At 44.0% G+C, this 25494-nt stretch overlaps 1 long non-coding RNA gene across 1 annotated transcript in view; it reads left to right on the plus strand.

The window, feature by feature from the left end:
* The window catches only part of LOC127484245 (uncharacterized), a 98749-nt gene extending 82799 nt beyond the window's left edge, over positions 1-15950 (plus strand). The window contains exon 3 of the long non-coding RNA XR_011382264.2: positions 15502-15950. This is a non-coding gene — a long non-coding RNA (uncharacterized LOC127484245). The remainder of the gene's footprint in view (positions 1-15501) is intronic.
* Positions 15951-25494: the final 9544 nt, after the last annotated feature.

Consider the following 25494-nt stretch of genomic DNA (forward strand, 5'->3'; position numbering starts at 1 on the left):
TAGGTAGAAAGTTGTATTCTCTATGCTATGCCTGAAAGCCCATGATTTAATATGCCAGAACTAGTCCTTGATATGTTAAGTGGGAACTAAAGGAATTTAGAAAATTGTTTCATTTTCAACAATGTCTGGCTTGTAACCAATTATCCTGCAAGAAAATGTTATTTTGAGTTTAAGAAGCTTAATTATAACCCTTTCTTTCTCTTTGCAACTCTTCTGTAATAATCCTAATATCCCCAAAGCATCTGGTTGGATAATTTGGGCTAACTAGGGCGAAGGTAACAGAAATAGTTTTGGAAATATTTGTGATCTGAATTTACATGAGCATAGGCTTTTCTTTACCCTTCTGGATGAAAGCTCCTTGCAGAGGTCAGAGCTGTGGTGTAGCAGGTAAAGCTGCTGCCTGCAGGGCCAGCATCCCAAACGGGCGCTGGTTCGAGTCCCGGCTGCTCCACTTCTGATTCTGCTCTCTGCCTTGACATGGGAAAGCAGTAGAAGATGGCCCAAGTGCTTGAGCCCCTGCACCTGTGTGGGAGACACAGAAGCTCCTGGCTTCGGATTGGCCCAGCTCTGGCCGTTGTGGGCATTTGGGGAGTGGCCGTTTGGGGACCAGTGGAAGGAAGACTCTGCTTCTGCCTCTCTGTCTTTCAAACCAAAAAATAAATCTTTATAAAAAAAGATACTAGAATGCTGGTAGAGTACTTTTTTTTTTTTAACACAGGCAGAGTGGATAGTGAGAGAGAGAGACAGAAAGGTCTTCCTTTTGCCGTTGGTTCACCCTCCAATGGCCGCTGTGGCCAGCTCGCTGCAGCCGGCGCACCGCGCTGATCCGATGGCAGGAGCCAGGTACTTATCCTGGTCTCCCATGGGGTGCAGGGCCCAAGGACTTGGGCCATCCTCCACTGCACTCCCTGGCCACAGCAGAGAGCTGGCCTGGAAGAGGGGCAACCGGGACAGAATCTGACGCCCCGACCGGGACTAGAACCCCGTGTGCCGGCACCGCAAGGCGGAGGATTAGCCTATTGAGCCGCAGTGCCGGCCCGGTAGAGTACTTTTAAAAAGATTTATTTATTTGAAAGGCAGAGTTACAGAGAGGAAGAGGTTGGGGGGAAGGGAAGGAAAGAGAGATAGAGAAAAAAATCTTTTGCCTGCTGTTTCACTCCCCAAATGGCCAGCCAGGCCTGGATCAGATAGGAGCCAGGAACTCCATCTGGGTTTCCCATGTGGGTACAAGGGCCAAAGTGCTTTGGCCATCTTCCACTGGTTTCCCAGAAGCATTAGTGGGGAGCTGAAGTGGAGGAGCTGGGACTTGAACCAGTGCCCATAGGGGACGCTGACACTACAGGTGGTGGCTTTATCTGCTATGCCACAGTGTGCATCCCATTTCCCATGCTCATCTTTCTGAAATTACATATACACTGGCATATTAGTTGTGTGTGTGTGTGACAAGTTACAACTAAAGTTAGCAACTGAACAGCAAATATGTCCCAAGGCTGCAGAAGGTCAGGAATTTGGAAGCAGCCTAGCAGGCTGGTTCTGGCCCAGGATTTCTTATGGAGCTGCAGTTGTAGAGTTTGGTTATGAGTAATTAATTCAAACCACTAGTTTAGATTAAATACATTTGAAATTAAGACAATAATATAAATACATTTGAAATTAAGACAATAATATGTAGTATGTTAAGGTTAAATGTTATAAAATATGGGGCAACATATTAAAATCTTGGTCTTAAGAGCTTTCAGGACCTGTCGCAAGAACTGCTGTTCCTCCATGACAGGCTTTATTTTAAGCCAGAAAAGACAGGCCTAAGGGTACAGGAGTGAGACTATTCCTGGAATTTAGATTCTTCCACCTTCCTGTATGACGCCTAGCCCCTAAGTTGCTCAAATGCACCAATACAATGCATAAATTTAGGTAATTGCCATATAAGGAATAAGGAACTCGCCTACGTGTGTAGTGATGTATGTATTTGTTTACTTGAGTGCATAAAAATGCTGGGAGGGAGAGGGACGGGACTTATAGCACTGCACTACGTCGTATGTGTTGGTAAGAGCCCCAGCTAGCTGGTAATAAAATCCTCTTGCTGTTGCATCCAGCCTGCCTTTTGTGGGTTGTTTTGGGGAGGGTCTGAAACCGGACACAACGCAGTCAAGCCATTGTCCTGGTCTGTAGGCACCTCACGGTTTGACTGGAGCTGGAGAATCTGTTTCCAAACTCGGGTCTTTGCCAGTTGCAGGCCAGAGCTTCAATTCTTGGCCAGTGGGTGTCTTCATAGGGCCACTTCAACATGGCGGCTAGCTTCTCCAAAAGCAAAAGCTGAAAGACAGACAGACCTAGACACGGACCCAAGAGGCAAGTCGCAGCCTTTTGTACCAGTGTCTCAGCAGTGTTATGGCATTGTTTCTGCCCCATGTGATTGGCTACAGAGATCAACCCTGCTGTAGCAGGCAGGGCACTGTACAAGGTGTGAAGACCAGGAAGTTGGGCCCACCAGGGGCCATCTTTGAGACTGGCAGCGATCTGTGTAGTTTTGGCACATTGAAGATGACTTGGGTTAAAGACTCAGACATGGATTCTGAAAAACTCCCTTCTGCCATTCACCACCTGTGTGAGTTTGGGCAAATTGTGTTAACTCAGCTCCATCTTTTTGTGTTAAACAAGGATCATGATACCTTTCCTGGAACAGTGCTGTGGATAACCAGTGAGGTTCCTTATGAGGAGAACCAATAGAGAGGTATAATAAATGTTGTTGAGTGCTAATAATAATAATAAATGCTGATATTAGCTGTTGCTGATATTAGCAAGATCTGAGGTTTTCTCCACTTATACGTCATGTGACATTATCTGCCCCCAGCAAGTGGTTACCCTTGGGGCTCAGTGGGTATTCCTGGTGTAGGTTGGTAGAATGAGGGCGTAGTCTACCCAAGCCGAGGACTGCATCTTCAGGGCTCTTCTATCCCAGAGTTCTTCCTGGCAGGATGACAGGCCTCAGCTGGACTAGGACAAGCAGCACTCCTGGTTCTGCTAACCCGGAGTACCTGTGCCACCTCCTGTTTTTCTTGCTCAAGGCAAATAAGTTATTGCAATGCAATTTCTTGAGCTGTATTCGTCCTGGTCCCAAAACAATTCCAGGGGAGGAGATTGAGGCTATGATTCTAATTTGCTGTAATCACAGTTGATATTATTGTTTTGAAGATTTGTGTTTTCCCTGACAAAATGTCAAACACACAAGGCAAAATTTATTCTGAATTCTTGATTAAATATTTAAAAATACATGAGTGGTCTGAAAATAATTGGCTTTTCAAAGCTGTCTGGAACTCATGTAGTTCGTAATAGTTGCCAATTGGCTTACAGATATCATCAATCAAAAGAAAGAGGGGACAAGCCAGCCTTAAATCAGTTACATGCAGAAAATTCCTATGGATTCAAGCATTGCTTTACCTCTATTGGGGTGGGGCATATGTTTTGTTTTAGTTCTATCAGATTGTTCTAATGAGTCCAATGTCCTTTGTTCTGAAATTGAAAACTCTAACCTTTAATATGTGTAATAGATTTTGTCAAGGATTTTTGGGCACATTGTCCAAATAGATCCCTTTGGAAGAAGTAAATAATGAAAACATTTAAACTTTCCAGATGAAAACTTTACTGTTTTTTTCTTTGTTTATTTCTTTACATATTATCCAAGGATTCTTGATTTCCCAAATGACTCACCACAGCAAGTGCATTTCAAATACAATTTGATTTGCATGCATCTTTCCAGGAAGACATCTACCCAGTAAAGAGGGTGCTGGTTATATGATGAATGTTAGCGTTGTACCTGAACGCCTTGGCACATGTGTAATAAACACTGGACAAGGGCCTTTTGAAACCTACCATGTAATTCTAAATGGAAATGTGCTACGGAAATTAACTCACTTCAGGCATCTTTTGATGAATATTTAAAGTTTGGAAGGCGCTGCAGGAGAGCCTATAAATAATTTATTTTTCTTCTCAACTCTTTGTGTGATTTTTTTCCCCTTTAGCTAATTCTCCTGAAAAGTGTCTTTCGTTAAGAACTTAAAAGAATTCTCTTTCTTTTATTCAGACTCATAAATATTTCCTTTTCTATTATCACTGATAGAGAAACATGTTTAAATAAAAGTTTTCCCCTAAAGGTATGCTATTTTATCTTTGTTCATGGAATGAAATGAAATTAAAACCTATTATGCTTTGCTTTTCCCTATGCATGTGCACTTATCAAGGTGGATACCACACTGCTTTTTAGAAAGACCGCTTTAGTTTTTGAAGCAACCAGTTGCACATCTCAGAATCTGAATCTTTGGTTTGCATTTGGGTTGCATGTAAGTGTTTTAGAAGGGTTTTCATTAAAATAGTATATGTTTAGCAAATAATTGGAAAACATGAAATGTAAAAAAGAAACACATTTCCAGTCCTCCCTTTACTCAGTAATACACACAGGGGTATTTTGTGTTGTCTTTTTTTTCTACATTTGTAGGAATAGTTAACTGGGTTTCTGAATCTGCTGGAAAGCCTGCCTAAGGGGAAGACAACACCTCGTATTGTGTTGTAGGACTTTGTTCCTAATAGCAGATGACGGTTGATAAGTAATGTTGATATTACTGAGCTCTGCTTAGGTATCAGTATAATTGAAGTCTCCAGCTTCCTACTTGTTCTTCCGCACTCATTAGTGGGACTGGGGGAATCGTCCTCAGGACCTTTGTGACAACTTGGGCAGGAGCCCTCTTGGGAATCTCACAAGCTGCCAGGCCAGACTGTCCATACCCTCATGGATGCCAACATGCTTGATTATTTTAATTTGGATTTCGCTCTTCGTCATGTGGAATGAACCTTGATGGGGTCTTAAAAACAGGAGTAAATGGCTGTGGCTTAGTTTCTGGGCACTTGCTAAACTAAATTCCACACCTCCTCCCCACCACCAGCCTCACTTACGAAAAGAAGCGAGTAAAATGGGTGGATATAATTTATAACATTTTCTTTCTAAGACTATAATTATGGTTCTATTGTCTGAGTATTTTAGCTGCAAGTGAGTTGTGTCACTTTTTTTAAGCCAGGTGCCTGAAGGAATCTTCTTTATGTTGTAGCTCCCCAAGATGAAATGAGTCGTTTTTCAGGGGGATTTGCTTAGAACACAGCAGCTTTTAGTTCAGCTTCTAGGTTCCTGGGTTCAAAGTCTGAGTCTCTGGTCCCTCCCTCTCTCCTCCTCTTTATCCTCCGTTTCCCCTCCCTCCCTCTCCCCCTTCTCTACCTTCTTTCCTTCTTTCCTTGAAATGAGGACGTTAGCACTTCTCTATACTTGTAAGGAATAAGCAAGGTATCGCATACTGAAGCTTTATCTGATAAATACGTCCATGCTCAGTTAAAAGAAAGTTATTTTTATTATTGATCCAATCCTATCACAACAAAATACATCACCTCTGAAAAAATAAATACTCATAACCAGCCAGTGGCCCTAATAGTCAATAAAGCAAGCACAGTTGTGCTTTATTCGAGTATGCTGTAATGTGTGTGGAGGTAGCTATGTCTGTTTTTTTTCAGGTCTATGGCATCTCTGATCACAGAGTATGGGAAACATAAAATTCTTGGGAAACTCTTCAGGCTCTTGGTGTGGGTTACCCCCAAAGAAGTCTGCGGGGTGTGGATGTTGGGGTAGAGTGGGGATTGAGTCTAAGGTGCTGGCAGGTTGCTTGATTGTTTCTCTTAGGATAGAAGCAGAGGGAACGCTGAAACCCTGAGCTCAGGGAAGCAGAAGCAGGGCCCCTGCTGCTGGGCCTGGCTGTCCTCCCAGCCCTGGGACCAGACTTTAAAGTACATCTCTCCTCCTCAGTACATCTAGGGTTTGTTCTGACGGTGCCAGGGAAAATGTGTCTGCAAGTGGGAGTTGCAGTCTCATGAGGGCTTCCGCAAGAGAGCATGCTTAAGAATTTGAATTCTTGGTTTGACCTTCTTCCTTATCCCCTCCATTTCTTCAGCCCCCTCCTCCTTCCCTCCCTCCCTCTGCTTTTTTCCTTTCCATAGAGTTTGCACTAATTAGAGGACAGGGTAGCCTGCCTAGGGCAGAGGAGCAGAGGCAGGATTTCTCCATATTACCACCTGCATGCCTCTTCGTTGGTATTTGGTTTTCTCTCTTGAGAATCATGTTCTATCTTCTACTCTCTTCTCTAGCCAACACGATTTTACTTCTGCATTTTTCATGATAAAAAAGGAGGTTGTTTTCTCTTTCTGTAAAAATATGGAATTATATGAAAACAGGAGTGTGTGTTTTTTAAACTAGACAAACTCCCCAAACTCTGGGCTTACTATGGGAGGGAGCTCCTCACCCAAACTGAGAGAGCCCATCTTTGCGGATGCAGCAAAGTCTTGGAATCAAACCAAGATTAGCAAGCTCTCTGTCACCAAGGGGACACTGCACACAGGGAGAGGGTCTTCTGCTCTCTGAGTGTTCACTGAAATGCCAGAGGTTCTGCTAGCATCACTGATCACTGGTTATTAGAAAGCACTGTTTTTCAATGTTTTTTTTTAATTTTTCATTTCTAAGAGATGTGGTTCTGTGTGTGTGTCTTCACCAAGCCTCAGTGATGCACTGTTAAAGAGCTGAAGTCTGGAGACAGATGGAACTGAGTGCCACTGCTAGTTGGACCAGCTCTATGATCATGCAAATTAATTCTCCTCTCCAAGCCTCCATTTTCTCACCTTTAAAATGAGAATACCCGGCTCTGTCTCATAGGGTTGTTGTAGGGATGGAATAGTGCAATACTGCAAATATAATATTAATATATAAGTAAACAACACCTGGAGAGTCCCCTGCATGTAGTAAGCCCACAGTGAAGATGGCCTTACTTTTCCCTAGTGTGGACCAGTCTTTTCCTTGAACTTCAGTAAAAGGCTCTCTAACTAGAACTGATTTCCAAAAGTGCCAGCCATCATCCGATTCAGTACATCTGCAATTTTGTAGCTTAGCTGTGGACCTGGACACACTATGAAGAAGGCAAGTCTCTTTACTTTCATTTAGGAAGAGTCTCCTGGAATGTCTTAGCTTCTGATGGCTCATCTCTAACTGGAAGAATGAATCCTTTCTCCAACTAGAATCATGAGATATTTTCCAAACCCAAGACCTCATACTCCCTAGTGTCCTGTTCAATCCTCAATGCCCTAAGACATTTTAAGACAAATCCTTGACCTTGTAAGGTTATTTCTGGGAGAAAATAGTCTATACACTCCCTGTAGAAGGAAAGCTGTGAATTAAATAGCATTTGTGTTGAAAATAACCTTGCTTCACAAATTAAAATTTGAAAACTCCAGAAAGAAAAGCTTTGCTTCTTGGAAATACTTTTTTTTGACAGGCAGAGCGGACAGTGAGAGAGAAAGAGACAGAGAGGTCTTCCTTTGTTGTTGGTTCACCCTCCAATGGCCGCCACGGCTGGCGCGCTGCGGCCGGCGCACTGCGCTGATCCAATGGCAGGAGCCAGGTACTTATCCTGGTCTCCCATGGGGTGCAGGGCCCAAGCACTTGGGCCATCCTCCACTGCCTTCCCGGGCCACAGCAGAGAGCTGGCCTGGAAGAGGGGCAACCGGGACAGAATTGGGCGCCCCGACCGGGACTAGAACCCGGTGTGCCGGCGCCACAAGGCAGAGGATTAGCCTAGTGAGCCACGGCGCCAGCGGAAATATTTTTTTGCACGGATATTATCAGATGTGAATTGGAAAGCGACAGTAGGGATAAAACCTGGGTTCCTGGCTGCAAGTGTGGACACAGGGCAGGAAGTGACAGGAGGTTCACAGGTCTGCAGTGAGCTGCACAGAGTTAACAAGGCCAGGGGCCCTTGACTGCTGCATCCCATATGGACACCAGTTCAAGTCAGGGCTGCTCCATTTCCACTCCAGCTCCCTGTTAATGCACCTGCGACAACAGGACCATGGTCCAAGTGCTTGGGATCCTGCACCTATGTGGGAGACCTGGATGCATCTCTTGGCTTTTGGCATGCCCCAAGGAGTGAACAGTGGATGGAAAATCTCTCTCTCTCCCCTCCCCCATTTCAAATAAATAAATCTGTAGTGAAATAAACATGAACATTTGCAATTGGTTTGATAATACGTGTCTCAATCAGTTTGAGCTGCTATGAAAAGTTTGTTGTGGTTGATGGACTGGATGGCTGACAGAGCAAGCATTTATTGCTTAGAATTCCAGAGGCTAGGAAGTCCAGATGTGGCAAAGGTGACTTTCTGGTTATCCTGACACAGCAGAAAGCAGAGGCAAAGGGCAGGATCCGTCCTGTTTCTCCTTATCAGGAGATTTATCCCAACATCAGAGCTCCACCAGCAGGACCAGGCTCCACCTCCAAACACCTGCAGATTAAGCTTCCTCATGTACATCCAGGGAAGGGCCATAGCAATAGGGAACATGAACTTTGCATCCCAATTCATTGAAATGTTATTCTGAAAGAAAGGTCAATTGTTCTTATTAGCAAACCTGTATTACCCAAGATTAAACTCTTTTCTATATTATATAATATAGAATTTGGAATTTCATCAAATATGGTATGGAGACTTGGGTTCTCACTTTTTGCTTCGATACTATGTGGTATCTTTGATGTTCTTGGCCCTGAGCTTAAATATCCACTGTCTGGATTTCACACACAAGTTGGCTGACCCCTTGCTTTTGCTTCCTAGCGCCAAACTTGAAGGAGTGTCAGAAGCACTTGGAGTTCTAGGTAAAATGAAGTTTCATGGGGCCCAATCCCAAGTGTCGAATTTCCAAGGGTTGGAGTGTGACTTTGGGAATTTGTGTTTCTAACAGGTTCCTAAGTAAAGCTGCTGTCGTTGCTCAGACCATCCTTGAAAGAGGATTGATTTAGACTAACGACATAAGAAATACTCAGAGGCTGAGGATTTATTTTGTTTCTGGAAAGAATGGTTCTCTTAACACTTGGCCTGGAAGCTAGTCTTGTTTCGAAAAATGAAGGAGTATTTGGAAAAACAGCTTCCGCTCCCACTGTCTTGGAGATGGTAGGAGGAGACATTTAATTCACGATGCAAGGTGTGCTTACTGAGTGCCTACTTGGCACTAGGCACCTGGGAAGAGGTTAACTGAAGACTCAGGAGAAATAACTCCTACCTTAGCAAAGTGTATGTGTGTGGGGGGCAGGAAGGAGGGAGGGCTTATAAATAAAGCCCTGGTTAGGAACATAACACCCAAAAAACAACCTAAAGTGAAGCTGAGCCCAAGAGAGAGAAAAGGACTGGTCAGCACGCAGGCTGTGCAGGGGCGTCCTGAGGAGGAGAGAGCTGGAGGCAGCTTTAGTTGTGGTTCTTGGTGCTACTGGGGCAGAAAGCTGTGCTCCCTGACCTCACCCATCATAAGGGTCACAGCTGGCCCTCCTATAGCAAAAGACAGGTGAACAACAGGAAAGCATGGCAAACTTATTTAGTCAAACTTTCATCTGGCACAGGAGCTCAGAAATGAAGATACAAGGGCCCAGGGCCAACTGTCTCACTTTTTTTTTTTTTCCTTCAAGATTTATTGTATTTATTTGAAAGGCAGAATGACAGAGAGGGAGAGAAGGAGATCTTCCATGTGTTGGCCCACTCCACAAATGGCAGCGATGGTTAAGGCTGTGCCAGGCTGAAGCCAGGAACTAGGAACTTCATCAAGGCCTCCCACATAGGTGGGAGGGGTCTAAGTACTTGGACCATCTTTCACTGCCTTTCCAGGCGCATTGGCAGTGAGCTGGACTGGAAGCAGAGCAGATGGGACTCTAACTGATGTTTGAATGTGAGATACCAGCATTGCAGGTGGTGGCTCAACCTGGTGTACCACAGAAGGGACCCCCCAATTGTCTGATTTTATGCTTACATGTGATGCACGAACAGCCATGTAGAAATGTGGTTGGACAACATGTGATCTAATGATTGTAGACTGAGGGGGAGTCTGGTAGGTTCTGTCTGTTCTGATTCTTGAACATTCTCTGTAGCATTCCTGAAACCAATCTGAGCTAGCCTGGGCAAAGAACAGAAATCACTGGAAGAATACGGAGTTCTGTTAGATCAAGGCTCAGTGAACTTTCCCTATGAGGCTCTGGCTGGTGAATAGTCTCAACTTGTGGTCATTATGGAAGTGACAACTTGACTCAGACATGGTAATGTGAAAGCAGCCATGGGCAACTGCTTGACAGACAAACGCTTGTGGCTGTGACCCAGTGAAACTTCATTAAAAAAAAGGCTCCAGTCTGGCAATGGCGAGGAGAGATTTCCCAGGAAGAACACTCATTGGCTCGCTGTGTCTCTGTCTTGTTCTATTTCTACTTCTATTTATATTTTCTTTTTAAAAAGATTTTATTTATTTATCTGAGAAGCAGAGTTAGAGGTTTTCCATCTGCCGGTTCACTCTCCAAATAGCCGCAACAGCCAGAGCTGAGCTGATCCGAAGCCAGGAGCCAGGTGCTTCTTCCAGGTCCCCCATGAGCGTGCAGGGGCCCAAGGTCTTGGGCCATCTTCTACCTTCCCAGACCATAGCAGAGAGCTAGATCGGAAGAGGAGCAGCTGGGACATGAACCTGCGCCCATGTGGATGCCAGCGCCGCAGGTGGAAGCTTAGCCTACTATGCCACAGCACTGGCCCGACTTCTTATTTATATTTCTCCTCCAGTCCTTATGTATTTGTCTCTGATTTTGGAATCTTGGCTGCCATTTTTTAAAGTGTTCTCTCTCAAGGTTCCCAATGATCCCATGCCACAGTTCTTAAGTGGCCAAGGCCCCTTTGCTGATTCCAAAGCTCAGGTGCTAAGGCGCTGTGCACTCTCCCCCAATGATAGGTCATTGTTTCTAACAATAATAATATATCATAGAGGGAGGGTCACTTCAGGCCATCTGGGAGGAGTGACATTTTCTCCCAGGAGACTTGGGCTTTTCTTCCTACAAGGTGATTTGTGGCATTGAAATGGGTTGCTTTTCTACTTGTGCTTGGGGGAGGTTAATAGCCGTCCTGTTAAAGAGAATGAGGAGTGCCCACAAGCCAGCTCTCCTGATGGTTGTGGCCCCTTGTTTTTAACGACTTTCTCTCAGAGCCGTCCTCTCTAAATTAAGCCCCAGTTCCCTCCTTTGCACTCAAGACTGGAAGCTTTGTTCTTCCACTGGTGGCAATGCCTCCGTTGCAAACAGCCTTTCACTTATTGCAAGATTTTTTCCCCCCTGTGGACTGAAAGATCACTGGGTACTTCAGCTTCCAAAAAAAAAAAAATGCACACAAAACCCTGGGCTCAATAAATCTGTTCTTGGAAGCATTGTGAACGAGCATTTTGTGTCCAGTTCAGCTTCGCACTACTTAGGAAATGGCCAAGTGGAGGAGAGACCCTCTCTGAATTTCAGTTGTAATCAAGACAGTTCACTGTGCTACCCACACAATCAGCCAAGTGCTTTCCACTGTGTATGTGTGTTTCTGTGTGGCAGTGAATGGTTGCTTCTCTGGGGAAGTGGGGTGGGGGATGGTGATCTGGACTTTGATGAGGATGGATGTGTTGATGTAATGTGGATTTCTTGGAAAAGAGACTTTGAAAATCCATTAGATCTGGGGATTCAATCAGGGCCCCATTGATGACCATCCCTAAGAATTAAAAATGAAATAGTTTGTTTTGGTGGAAAATGGAGGAAGACAGAAACAAAGAAAGAAAAATTAAATACTAATCCTTCGCATTGTGATCAAACCATGTACATGCAGAAGATTATAGATTTCTTTATTTTCATCTCTCTTTTTAAATATCCTCCCGGCTATACAACCTCACTAGGCTGAAAACTCTACAACAATATCCTTTGAGGTAGAGTAGCATTGGGTGTTCATCTGGCCCCTCTTGGGAGGCAGCAGGGCCTAGTGGAATGTAGTTTCTGAGACCAATGACTCTGAGCTAGAAGGAAAGTCAGTTTCAGTAGATGTGTGTTACATCTTCCAAATTTCTTTGAGTCTCTATCTCTTATTTGGTTGAGCAAAGTTAATTCCTTAAGGTCTTTGGTCAAGACTTAGGGCTTAAATGAGAACGCTAAATGGTATCTCCCCGCACTATTAATTATTTTGTCCTGTTTGTTTCCTTGCACAATTGTTTCTTTGTTTATTTGTTTTTGTATGTTCAGATCAGAGTGCACTCCTCGAGGGAAAATATTTTTCTTTCTTTCTTTCTTTCTTTCTTTCTTTTTTTTTTTTTTTTTGACAGGCAGAGTGGGCAGTGAGAGAGAGAGACAGAGAGAAAGGTCTTCCTTTTCCGTTGGCTCACCCTCCAATGGCCGCCGCGCTGCGGCCGGCGCACCGCGCTGATCCTATGGCAGGAGCCAGGTACTTATCCTGGTCTCCCATGGGGTGCAGGCCCAAGTGCTTGGGCCATCCTCCACTGCACTAAGGGAAAATATTTCATCAGTCTTTTCCAGTGCTGTAGATTTGCCAGCCCAGACATTATGCTGAACATTATAGACTCCACAGATTTTTGTTAAACCAACGGTGGGGAGGCTGAATGACTGAACAGCTACTTCACAGAATTACTGTGGTGGTCACTTCAGTGTATCACATCCAGTACAATGCATAACATAAGAAACACATCTTTATTTTTTTCTTATTTTAAAAAGATTTATTTCTTTGAAAGGCAGAGTTACAGAGAGAGAAGGAGGGAGGGAGGGAGGGAGGTCTTCCATCTGCTGGTTCACTCCCCAGATGGCCTCAATGGCCGGAGCTGTGCCAATCTGAAGCCAGGAGCCAGGAGCTTCCTCCGGGCCTCCCACGTGGTTGCAGGGTCCCAAGGACTTGGGTCATCTTATACTGCTTTCTGAGGCCATAGCAGAGAGCTGGATCAGAAGTGGAGGAGCCAGAACTTGAACTGGTGCCCACATGGGATGCTGGCACTGCAGGCAGTGGCTTTACCTGTTATGCCACAGTGCTGGCCCCAGAAACACATCTTGAAATATATATGTCTAGGCAGGTTTAGCCACTGAAACATCCCCTGTAAGGAAAAGGGGGTGATGCCCAGATTACCCCAGGGGTAGTTTCACAATCGGTATTCCAAGGCAATATTTGCAGACTCAACGCTTTTCAGTCCCTCCCTTTAGTTCAGAAAATTCAGCACGAGCGCTGTATTTGGCCACCCTAAAACAGCATGTACTAGAATTGTTTATTTGGGGCTGGAGTGAAACCAACTCAGGATGGCAATGTGGTAACCCTGATTATCTCAGCGCTGGTGATTATCTGTGTCTGCTTAATTAGAAGTGAAAAGTTAATTAATTGCACATAATCAGTGTTGCTGATTGAATAAACACAATCTTTGAAAACCTGGTAGGGTGGCAAAGTAGAAGAAGAGATTGAGAAATCTCCAGGGTAGTGAACAGCTTGGAGAGCGCTGAGCTCAGGTGAGTGCTTTGAGTCAGAGACCCACGGGTCTGATGCGGCTGGGAGATCATTGATTTCGTTTGCAGCCAAGGAACAGGAGCTACTCTTAGGAAAAGTGCGATCAGGAGGAATAATGTAGTGAAGAGAATAAATGACTCTTCATTTTGTCTAGCTTCCCAGTTAATACACTTAAATTCACCATCTTTTGTGAAAATTTTCGTTCTGGTTAGGAGTGTGTTGTGTGGTGGTAGTGGGTCTTTGTTCTCCAGCAGAAATCTGAGACAATCCTTGACTCCTTTTTTTTTTTTTGTGGGACAGAAATAGCAAAATAAAATAAAGTAAAATAAATGCTGTCAAAATTGCGACTGTGGTCTGGGGCATATGGCTTCAGTTTGTAAGCACCCATCTTGTGCCTATGGGAGAACAGGAAAGCTCCCCCTTAGGTAACAGAAAGCTTTGAAATTCATAGTTGGAATAGTTGAATAGAGAACGTGAAGCCTGGCAAATTGCTTATTTGATGTTGGAGTTTCCTTTCTTTATGAAAAGCACAGCTTTAATGCCCCAATGAGAAAATCCAAGGAGCAAGGCAAATCCAGAGGTGGGAATCCACATAGGTAGTAATAATTCTCATTTTCCCTGTGAAAAACAAGCCGTGACGTATCATCATATTTAAATACAATGCTGTTTGAGGTGTGTTTTGTTTTTTGGGTGTATATAACAAGGTTGGCACTGCTGGATGAATGCGTAGATATTCCATAATAATCAAGAACACTTAGAATTTTTCTTCCTGTAAGTAATTTCAGCAAAGAAATCAACCAGAGTTAAGTACTGCATTTGGGCAGGAAAATAAGGTACTTTAGGGTTTATTTCTTCCATGGTAATATCCAGGGGAGAGACATTTTCAGGCAAGGAACAGAGAAACAATAGATGTTCATAAAAACGCAATTTCCCAGCAGCAGCACTTCACCATTCAAAGTCTCAGCTTCTTTGTCTAAGTTCCATAAACTCGGAGGAATCTTTTTTTAAAAAAATGTGCTTGCTTCTTTTAATCTTGAGGTGTTTTTTTTTTTTTTTTTTTTTTTTTTTTTTTTTTTTTGTCAGGTAGAGTTAGACAGAGAGAGAGAAAGGTCTTTCTTTGGTTCACCCCCCAAATGGCTGCTACAGCTGGTGTGCTGCGCCGATCCGAAGCCAGGAGCCAGATGCTTCCTCCTGGTCTCCCATGTGGGAGCAGGGTCCCAAGCACCTGGGCCATCCTCCACTGCCCTTCTGGGCCACAGAGAGCTGGACTGGAAGAGGAGCAACCAGGACTAGAACCTGGCACCCATATAGGATGCTGGTGCCACAGGTGGAGGATTAACCAAGTGAGAGCCATGGTGCTGGCCCCTAATCTTGAATTTTTAAATGTAGATGCTGAACAATTGCTCCATGTCCTGAGATGAGATGAAAAGAGACGGTAATGAATCATGACCTTGTAGATTTTACCATCTAACTTGTGAGATAAGGATGCACCTGAGGGAAGCAAATACAATCTTACAAGCCATGGAAAGGATGCACCTGACAGTTCAAGGGTTTCCTGAAAGAAGGTAGAGAGAATTAGGTACATGTGCACTATTTTCTGTTCATCATTTCTTAAGATACACTTTGATCTTGGCATCACATTGTTTAGTTTAAGGTGTGTGATCTGCTGTTTGAACACCTTCACAAACTCCAGATTGCTCTTGCTTTTACATTTACCCTTATATTTTATGAGATTAAGTGTCACATCTTACATTAAATATCAACTTCTGTTGAGCATTTTTGAAATGATTTTTATTTTTGCTTTTAGAATCATTTAGTTACCTGAAGTCCCCTTAATTATTGGTTGTAGTTTACTAGCCACCATTCCAAGAGTTCCTGAGTATATGTTTATACTCATATAATGAGAAAAACCTAATCAAAAAGTTTTAAAATAATTTTTTGTGAAATTAAGTCAATTTCACTCCTACAGATTACCTTTTAGGTACTCTGTTAGCTATGACAGATTAGTATACACACTTTGAAAAATTGGCAAGATGTTAGACTTTTCTAGACATTCTATTAAATGTTTATTCACTTTAATTTTTCTGTTATTTATTTATTTTTTTTTAGGACTCTGGCCTCAGAATCAGCCCTTCAGGCATTCGGATATGGCTGAAGAGCCCATGAGAGTATTTTAGGCATGGAAAGCCAAGACACCCAGGGGAAAAAAAAAAAGAAGACCTAAATGGAAGATCTCTGCGAGTGAGATCCCAGTGGAAAGAACAGGGCCATCAAAAAAGGAGGTACCTTTCTCTGAAGAGAGGAGAGAACTTCCACTTTGACTATGACCCTGTTGGAATAAGATCGAAGTCAGCGAACTCAAAAGGCTTCCATAGCCTTGGCAACTCATGACTAGAGCCTAGAGTGATTACTGACACCATAAACAAGAGTGTCAAATTGTTAAGTCAACAACAGGAGTCACTGTGTACTTACTTCTCATGTGGGATCTGTCCTTAATGTGTTGTCCAATGTGAAGTAATGCTATAACTAGTACTGAAACAGTATTTTACACTTTGTGTTTCTGTGTGGGTGCAAACTGATGAAATCTTTACTTAATATATACTGAATTGATCTTCTGTATATAAAGATAATTGAAAATGAATCTTGATGTGAATGGAATGGGAGAGGGAGCAGGAGATGGGAGGGGTGCGAGTGGGAGGGAAATTATGGGGGGGGGAAGCCATTGTAATCCATTAACTGTACTTCAAAAATTTATATTTACTAAATAAAAATTTTTCTGTTATTTTTATTAAAGCAAAGTTTTTCAAGTCCTCAAACATTCATAGCCTCAAAAATCCCTAATTACTAGACCTTGTGCATGGTGGCTTTGTCAGGATACAAGGCTATTACAAGAGTTGATAAACTGAATAAAATGTTTTCTTCAGTTGCTAGATGCGTACATTTACCTATTATTATATATCATGAAGATTCACATTACCAGTGCTCTTCCAGATAGGGTCTAATATTTGTTGAATAATTACTGAACTCCAGACTTTTTGCTAGGTGCCTTATATATGTAAGCATATGGAATCCATTATATTTCAGCTTGATATTTCAAAATTTATTTTACAGAGGAGGCCACTGGGGTTCAGTTTTATCCAAGTACGCAAAACTAGTAAAGAGGACATTACAGGCTGGCGCTGTGGCCTAGTGGGTAAAGCCACTGCCTGAAGAGCCGGCATCCCATATGGGCACCAGTTCATATCCTGGCTGCTCCACTTCTGATCCAGCTCTCTGCTATGGCCTTGGGAAGCAATAGAAGATGGCCCAAGTCCTTGGGCCCCTAGACCTGAGTGGGAGATCTGGAGGAAACTCCTGGCTCCTGGCTTCAGATTGGCCCAGCCCTGGCCATTGTGGCCATTTGGGGAGTGAACTAGCAGATGGAAGGCCTTTCTATGCCTCTGCCTCTGCAACTCTGTAACTCTGTCTTTCAAACAAATATTTTTTTAAAAATAAGTATATCTTAAAAAAAAACAAAAAAAGGACATCAGGTATCAAGTTCATGCCTTATGTAGACACTTCCATACATGTTTAGTTATCTTATGTCGTTTCAATTTTAATTTGGCTATTCCTGGTAGAAAAGATAACTGTATCATTATTTATAACAATCTGATCACTTTATTCATGGGTTTTCTTTTAGGGATGATCATGTTTACTGTAGACTATGATAGGGAATTTACTGGTTAGTACATCTATTAGTATATGCTTATTATATATGTCTATTAGTATATATGGTTAGTATGTGAATGCTTTTAACATTTCATCATGGAATGATACTTGATATAAAGTCTTGCAAGATCAGTTTTATCAGATCTAAAAATACTCCTGTTGAAAATTTACTAGGAGTCTTTCTTTAAACATAAGCCAGCAGTGAATTTTGTGAATGCTTTATGCTGTTTTTTTCTGTTTCTGCATAGGCTACAGGATTATAGCCTCAAATCTGGAAAACCCGAACTGATACTTGGTCCTCAAGGCTTTTTTTCAGTTCTAATTAGAGACTGGCCATTGAGATCTGGAGTTCCCAGTGAGAAAGGTTATTATGCATTAAAGCCTTATTTGTTACTTCAAATGCATGCTTCCCATTGCATGATTAGAATGCTGCAAAGGAGAAAAATGACTGAAAACGTTTATGTAATTTCAAAATTCTAGGCTCCATATGATCTTAAGCAGCATTTCACCCTAGCAGATTTGTCTTGCTTAAAGTAAAACTTTTCCCCCTTCTCTGAGCTGTTTGCAGTGGGGCAGTGTGTGGACATCAAGCCGACTCACCGCTAGCCTCTTTGAGAAGGTTCCCTGCAGACGGCAAGCCATTTGGCCTTGGACACCAGTCACAGGTTTGATCTGTGCCAGTGCCCTTCTCTTCCCCGATGCCTCCAGCTTGGGCAATACCTGGCTAAGCTGTCGTCTGAAAACCTTGGATTTTTAGAGGCTTCAAGGAAAAAGTCTTCGCTCTCCCAGTGGCTCCAGAGCACAAAGTTCTTGTGTACATCGTTCACGTTTCACCATTGGACTCCGAGCACTCCCACGGCTCTGAGTGCCAAGAAGCCCAGTTCTCAGGCTGGCTCTGCCACTTCTGTCCCCTGTACCGCAGCTATGCGTCTGAAATCAAAGGCCACTGAACCCCTCAGAGCACTGCCATCTGGGCTCTTATCCCAGGTATGGGGCGGGGGATGCTTTCTGCTTTCACTCTCTACCTGCCTCCCTCATTGGCCCAGTATTGCTGTCTGGGATGACTAAGTGCAAATCTACCTACTTAGTGCATGTTAGAGATCAGCATCCCCTCTGTCCAGGATATAAGGATACCCCATGGGGCTGGCGCCATGGCCCACTTGGTTAATCCTCCTCCTGCGGTGCCAGCATCCCATATGGGCATCGGGTTCTAGTCCCGGTTGCTTCTCTTCTAGTCCAGCTCTCTGCTGTGGCCTGGGAGGGCAGTGGAGGTGGCCCCTGCTCCCACATGGGAGACCAGGAGTAAGCATCTGGCTCCTGGCTTCAGATCGGCGCAGCACGCCAGCTGTAGCAGCCATTTTGGGGGTGAACCAATGGAAGGAAGACCTTTCTGTCTCTCTCTCACTCACTCACTATCTAATGCTGTCAACTAATAAAAAACAAAAGGATACCCCATGGACACAAGAACAAGGGATGTCATGACTATTTCAACTTGCTAGTGAAGGAATGCACTCAAAGTGGCTTAAGCAAAAACAGCGGGATTTGTTGATTGGTAACATTCAGACTCCAGGGTGGGGTGGATCAGACTTTATAAGGACTGATTCCAAAGAATGGCATTGAACATGTGTCTCTCCCCCTTTGCTCAGTTCTCTTCCACACGGGGCAGTTGCCCAGGCCAGCTTCAACTTGAGCTATCCCAAGGTAGAAAGAGATGTTCCTTTTTCCCACAGCACTACCCCAAGTCTTGGGTAGGCTCTCATTACCCCAGTTTGTGTCACATACTCTGTGTCATTCAGTTCTTAACAGGAAGTAGTTCATTCAAATTGGATGGCTTGCGGAGATTTAATTAGGGGACTATTCTCAAATATATAGGTAGTGTGGAAGGAAAACCACAGGGAACTGAAGTTCCTTGGGGCTGTAATACTGAGGTTTCATTTTTATTCCTGGGACTGGAAACGGAGCTGTGTGAGTAGGACTGTGGGTGAACTGAGACCCTTGATGGGGCACTGTAGTGAGCCCATGGTGAACACGTCTCTCTTTGTCTCCCTTCTCTCTGCTCATTTGCTAGTGTTTGCCATCAGCAGCATCTAACACAAACCCAGAAGGCAAAGGGGGTCACTGATGAAATCACGTTGGCCTCCTCTTGGGACACACAGTGGAGCAGAGAAGGCTGGAGAGTGGATTTAGTGGTCAGATGAGAGATACCCATTCCACGCTCACTTCTGAATCAATTACTGTGACTGAAGGGAAAGTAGTCTGTCCGATGGAACTAAGGTCAGGCTTGCTTCCACTAAATGAATTTGGGGATGTTTGTGTATGCACATCAAGGTGTGTGGAGAGAGATGGTGTAGGGAAGGGAGGGTGGGAGGAAAAGGATCCTGGGGTAGAAAAAAAAATTGCAGGAGATCGCTAAGGGACAAGTGGATTTTTTCTGCACAAGTGGGCACCTGTAATAGAGTTACAGAATATTCTGTCTCGGGAGGGAGCCCAAGCACTGTTGCTGTGACAGTTGGATGCTTTGAACAGGAAATACAGCTGTTGGTTCATTGAACCAGGCTTCAAGATCCACCTGTTCCCCCCTGCCCCCGCCCGGGATTTTTACTCATATGACTAAAGTGGACTCTGATTGACAGGGGTGGTTCTGGCTGCCGGGGGTCAGGCTTCTCACCTTCCATGGATCTGGCCATGATCCTCAGCCAAAGACAGTCTCCCCATGCAAAGTTCTCTGGAAAGCATGCCCTACGTGCTTGTGGCCTGGCCTGACTCCCTGATTCCACAGGGCATTGACCTTCAGCTCTCCGCTGGGGCTACCGAGCTTTGCCCATTCTTCTCCCCCTTGCCTGACAGTCACCTTGCAGTTCCTTCTCTCAGTCCCCAGTGCTACACCCAGATAACAGTGTTAGCTTAGTCTAGCAGCTGATACCCATTCTCAGCACACAGCTAGAGACCCAGCAGTCTGAAATAAAGGCTCCCTGCCCTTTCAGGGTACTTAGTTCTGCTGGCGCTCTTAAACGGATTCCAGGGGCGTCTGTCCTTGCCAGTGTCCCCCTCTCTCCACAAGCTCCTGTTGCATCCCCATGCCACCAGCCAGTATTCTGCACTTCGCCAGGGCTCCGAAGATTCTATCCTCATAGCCCACCTGTTGTAGTCACCTGAGATGGTGAGTGTCATGGCCACTGTGGTGTGCCCCAAGGGAAAGGAAAACTGAGAAAGGGGCCCAGACGGAGACAATACTTGGTAAAATTCAGAGTTTCATTAAAGAAGCAACTTCAAGCTCTGGACCAACATTTCTGTGGAATCTTACTAACTTTCCACCCCATCCTCCTCCCCAGTTCCTTCTTTCTCTACTCTCTACCGGGGAGGAATAAGTGGAGATTGTGCTCATAAAATGACAAGGATAAATGGACCCACCCATTCTCAGGAAGACAGCAAAGTGCCTGTCGTTTGCATGATGCATGGAGCGTGTACCTGTAATAGAGTCATCAAATATTCTGTCTTGGGGGTGTTGCCACACTGTTGCTATGACAGCAGGATGGAGTTAATAACCGGAAATAACAAGTCATTGGTTTGTTGGGTCATCTTTTTTCAGGACCAGCAGTGATTTCTTTTCTTTCCTAGGGATTTTTTTCTTTGCCATAGTGGGCCTCCTGTGAGTTTGCCTTTTTTGGTTTCCTTGTAACTACACTAGGCTCTCTCTACCTTCATTTAGGCTTGAACAATCCAGCGATGGGTTCATACTTACTGAGCTTGTGAATCTCTATGATCTTGGGCAGGTGACCTGACCATGCTGGCTTCAGCTGCCTTATTTACAGTGACATGGGGGGTGGGTGGGCATATAACTGCACACAGGTGACAGGTATGTTGTGAAAAGTGAGATAATGCAATTGAAGTGAAAAGCTCTGTGCTTGGCCCTAAGGATGTATTTGTGCTTCAAAACACCAAAAAAGACAAAATATGATCTATTATTTAAGAAATAAGTTTTTAAAATACAGTGGGGACCAGTGCCTGTAGTGCTAGCATCCCATGTGGGTGCTGGTTCGGGTCCTGGCTGTTCCACTTCCCATCCAGCTCTCTGCTATGGCCTGGGAAAGCAGAAGATGGCTCAAGTCCTTGGGCCCCTGTACCTGTGTGGGAGACCCAGAAGAAGCTCCTGGCTTCGGATCAGCCCAGCTCCTGCCGTTGTGGCCATTTGGGAGTGAACCAGTAGATGGAAGACCTCTCTCTCTCTAACTCGCCTTTCAAATAAAATAAATATTAATAAAAATACAATGTTCTTATTAAAAAGGAAAAATTGGGTAGTGGGTGTTTAGATGGGGCAAATGAGGAGACTCTGCATGCTGAGATTTGGGAGCACAGAGGACAGTAACTGATCCGCCTGTGTCATCTCTCTGTCCTGTTCTTGGGCCTGGGTTAATCACTGCCTTTCCATTCACTGTCTGCCATCTGCAGCAGGATCTCAGTGATGGTAGTGGATACCACAGGACAAGGCCTGTGGCTTAAATGCTGCTTTGGATCCTCCAAAGCCCCCAGTACAATATTTTGCACACAGTGCTCGGGGAGTACCTGGTGGTTGACAGCTACATGGGTAGGAGGATCATGCAGGCAGGGAAAAGGCTGATGCACACTGGAGATGATGATTTCCATCAAGGAGTCTGGCCTCTCAGGGAAATTGTCCCCCAGGCCTCTCTGGCTCCCATTTTCCCCTGGTCAAGGTTCAGACACCAGGGTGCCTCCTAATACTTTTACAATTTAGCAACTTGCCTCTGCAGCCATTCGGGAGCCAGGATCCCTGTTCTCCATGGGGCTGCATTTCCTCAGGCCCATGTCCCAGCCTAGGTAGGAGCACTGGCCAGGTAGAGGAAGAAACTGAGAGAATACCCAAGGAATCCCAGGCTATCCTTTTTCTCCTTCTTCCACTTTTTCCTTTTATGGCTGCATTACTTTTAGTTAAGTGGTGTGTGCAGGTGGTCTACCTGTCCATATACTGAGAAAATGTTTAAGCAAGCAGCTGAAAGTACCACTTCTTTCTTGGGAGGTCGCTGCTGCTGTCAGCTTGGTGTGCAGCATCCATCATTTCAATGCACACACACACACACACACACACTCATGCAGAACGTACACAAGCACATTCACAGAGAAAAATGTGCCTTCGTGTTTTGTGTGTGTTTAATCTCTGAGATTATTTTGCATTTATTGACTTGAAGCTTGCTTTTTCTCCTTAGCTCTATAGCTCATAATTTTTTTTTTCACATTAGCACTCAATCTTCTTACCTGCTACATGGTAGAATGTCTTAGTATCACTGTTTCAAAGTTTATTAACTTGTTTGTAATTTTGTATTTTACAGTGAAGCACTGTCTGATGTGAGTTGTTACACAGGTGCTTGTTTTTCTCTAAGATGACTACTTTGTAATGATATGACTGGTCCTTTTATATTATGCAATTTGGAAAAGTTTTATCACTTTCTTCATTGAAATGATAGCAATTTTGTGAGTTTTATTCATAGATTCTTTCATAATTTCATTTCTATTATGAATAAGCACCTGTTATTCTGTTATATTTTATAATGAATTAGCCATACTGTATGGAAAAGCTATTGATATTTGAGTGATGATCTTCATTTTGGCCACTTTTCTGAGACTGCTTATGAATCCTAAGATCCTTGAGGATTTTCCAGTTACATTATCATATTCTTTGCAAACTGTAATAATTCCTCTCTTCCTTTCCAATATATATATGGTATTTCTTTTTCTTATTGCACTTACAATACTATGTACTTGAAGTTTGGTAATTCATTTTTCAATCTCCACAGTGGGAGATCACTCAGGAATGGTTGGGAGCATACAGATGTACAGCAACTTCATGACCCTTCTCAGGGTAGTTCTTTTTACCATATGAAATGGGGTTTCATGATTAGAAGAAAGCAGGAGACAGAGTCCAAGTGAAACACACTGGGAAGAGGGGGGTGTCCTTGGGATTCTGGAGCCATCTGATGGTTATGTCAACAAGACCCACTCAGGAAAGAGTTAGGTAGCCTTGAAGGATGTGGATGTGGGCTTTCTGTTAACTTTGGTCCTGTGGCACTGGCTTGCCCTGACGTGGGGTTGCAGGTTTCCAGAATTAATGACAGATTCTCCGAGGACCATCTCCAGACATACTCACCTCTATCATTCACACCTGTGAAGGTGACAAGTGGCCATGCTCCCTATTTTTCAGCTAACACCTGTGTTTGCTATATTTTTCATTGGTTCCACAAATCCATCCATTCACTTGGTCACCTCCTATTAGGACCAGTGGCCTACATTGCAAGGTGCTGTCTTAGTTGTAGAAACCAGTATGATGGCTACCAGAAATTCTCCAGTGTGGACATGTCTGTTTAAAATGAGGCTATGGTCCTTGTATTTTGGTGGCTGCTGATGGCTTCTACAAAATGCTTACTGCCACAGCTCACTTTGGAAAGGATTTTAAAGTTGCTGTGTTTGCAAAGAAGTTGAGCTCTAACTTAGTGATTTAATTTTCATGCCTGTTGAGAGCCTCTCCCTCTCTTTACTTTTCTTTCTTTAGTTTTATTATTTCACATGAGAAATTTACCCCTGTAGCTCAGTGATAGGAAGGAGCTATGAAACTTTAAGTAAAAATCTTGGACTTTAATGAAGGGAGTATTCTCGTCTTCCTTCTTGTCCCCTTCTGAAAACATCAAACGTTGGAACTGAAGGGCCTTGCGCAAATACACAGAGATGAGAGGATGCAGTGGGCAGCCTGGCTCCAGAACAGACACTCCTAATGGTATTGCTTCTGTGGGTTTTGCCTTCTTTCCTTCATGTTCATTTCTTTTTGAGTAAGGTTCTGGGCCCAGCGGAGAAGTGCATGGTTTTCCGGGAGCTGAGATGAGGTTAGAGTGATGAAATTCTGCCAGCTAAAGTTTAGGAGGAAAATAAGTTAGGAGCTGCTGGGACACAGCCAGATCTTGGAAGAGCAGTGAGTAGCATGCCCAGAAAAGGAACTTGGTGGCTTACACAGCCATGAGTGGTTCTGAAGTGTAGGATTAGTTCCGTTGACTGACACTGGGAAGATCCCTGTTTGAAAACTGGTTGAAAGTGAATTTCCCCGGACCATAAGCTCCATGAAGGCAGAGTGTGTATACTATTTTAACCAGGGCATCTCTAATGCCTGGGTCATAAGTCTATGCTTGGTAAGATCAGTCAAACAAGTCCACAGGGAGAATGTAAATTGTATAGCAGGTACCGTGGATGCCTTCTTGTCCAAATCCCCTCACCTCTCTCTGAATCAGCTGGGGCTGCATGGCTGACTGTTGACTCACCCTGTACAGCTGTCTACTCATCTCAGGCATGCAAGGCTGCAAGAGGAGATGTGCAGCTTTCGGCTTCAGCACAGATTACAGGTTGGGTGAATCCACACTCAGAGCCCTCGTCTGACGAGGCCTGGAAATAGTAAATATGGGTGGGTAAACTGTCCTGTCCAGCATTGTGGGCATAGCAGGTAAAGCCTCTGCCTGAGATGCTGGCATCCCATGTGGGTGCTGGGTTGTGTCCCAGCTGTTCCACTTCCCATCCAGCTCCCTGCTAATCTGCTTGGGAAAGCAGTGAATGGCCCAAGTGCTTGGGTCCCTGCACCCACATGGGAGACCTGGAGGAGGCTCCTGGTTCCTGGCTTTGGATCAGTGCAGTTATGGCTGTTGTGGCCATCTAGGGAGTGAACCAATGGAAGGAAGACCTTTCTCCCTCTCTCTCTCTCTCACTGTCTGTAACTCTACCTATAAAATAAATCAGTAAAATCTTAAAAAAAAACAAGGTACCTTGTTGCACTGGAAGTGACCTCATGCTCCTCTAGTTTTCTGTTACTTTTTTTCTTTTTTAAAAACTTTTATTTAGCAAATATAAATTTGCAAAGTACAGTTTATGGATTACAATGGCTTTTTCTCCCCCATAACCTCCCTCCCACCTGCAATCCTCCCATCTCCCGCTCCCTCTTCCATTCCATTCACATCAAGATTCATTTTCAATTCTCTTTATAGACAGAAGATCGATTTAGCATATATTAAGTAAAGATTTCAACAGTTTGCACCCACACAGAACATAAAGTGTAAAATCCGGTTTCAGTAATAGTTATAGCATTAATTCACATTGAACAACACATTAAGGACAGAGATCCTACATGAGGAGGAAGTGCACAGTGACTCCTGTTGTTGACTTAACAAATTGACACTCTTGTTTATGGCGTCAGTAATCACCCTAGGCTCTAGTCATGAGTTGCCAAGGCTATGGAAGCCTTTTGAGTTCACCGACTTCGATCTTATTTAAACAAGGTCATAGTCAAAGTGGAAGTTCTCTTCTCCCTTCAGAGAAAGGTACCTCCTTCTTTGATGGCCCATTCTT

Source organism: Oryctolagus cuniculus, chromosome 15 (genome assembly GCF_051225735.1).
Source record: "Oryctolagus cuniculus isolate XC-2025 breed Fujian yellow rabbit chromosome 15, ASM5122573v1, whole genome shotgun sequence".
NCBI classification, from domain to species: domain Eukaryota; kingdom Metazoa; phylum Chordata; class Mammalia; order Lagomorpha; family Leporidae; genus Oryctolagus; species Oryctolagus cuniculus.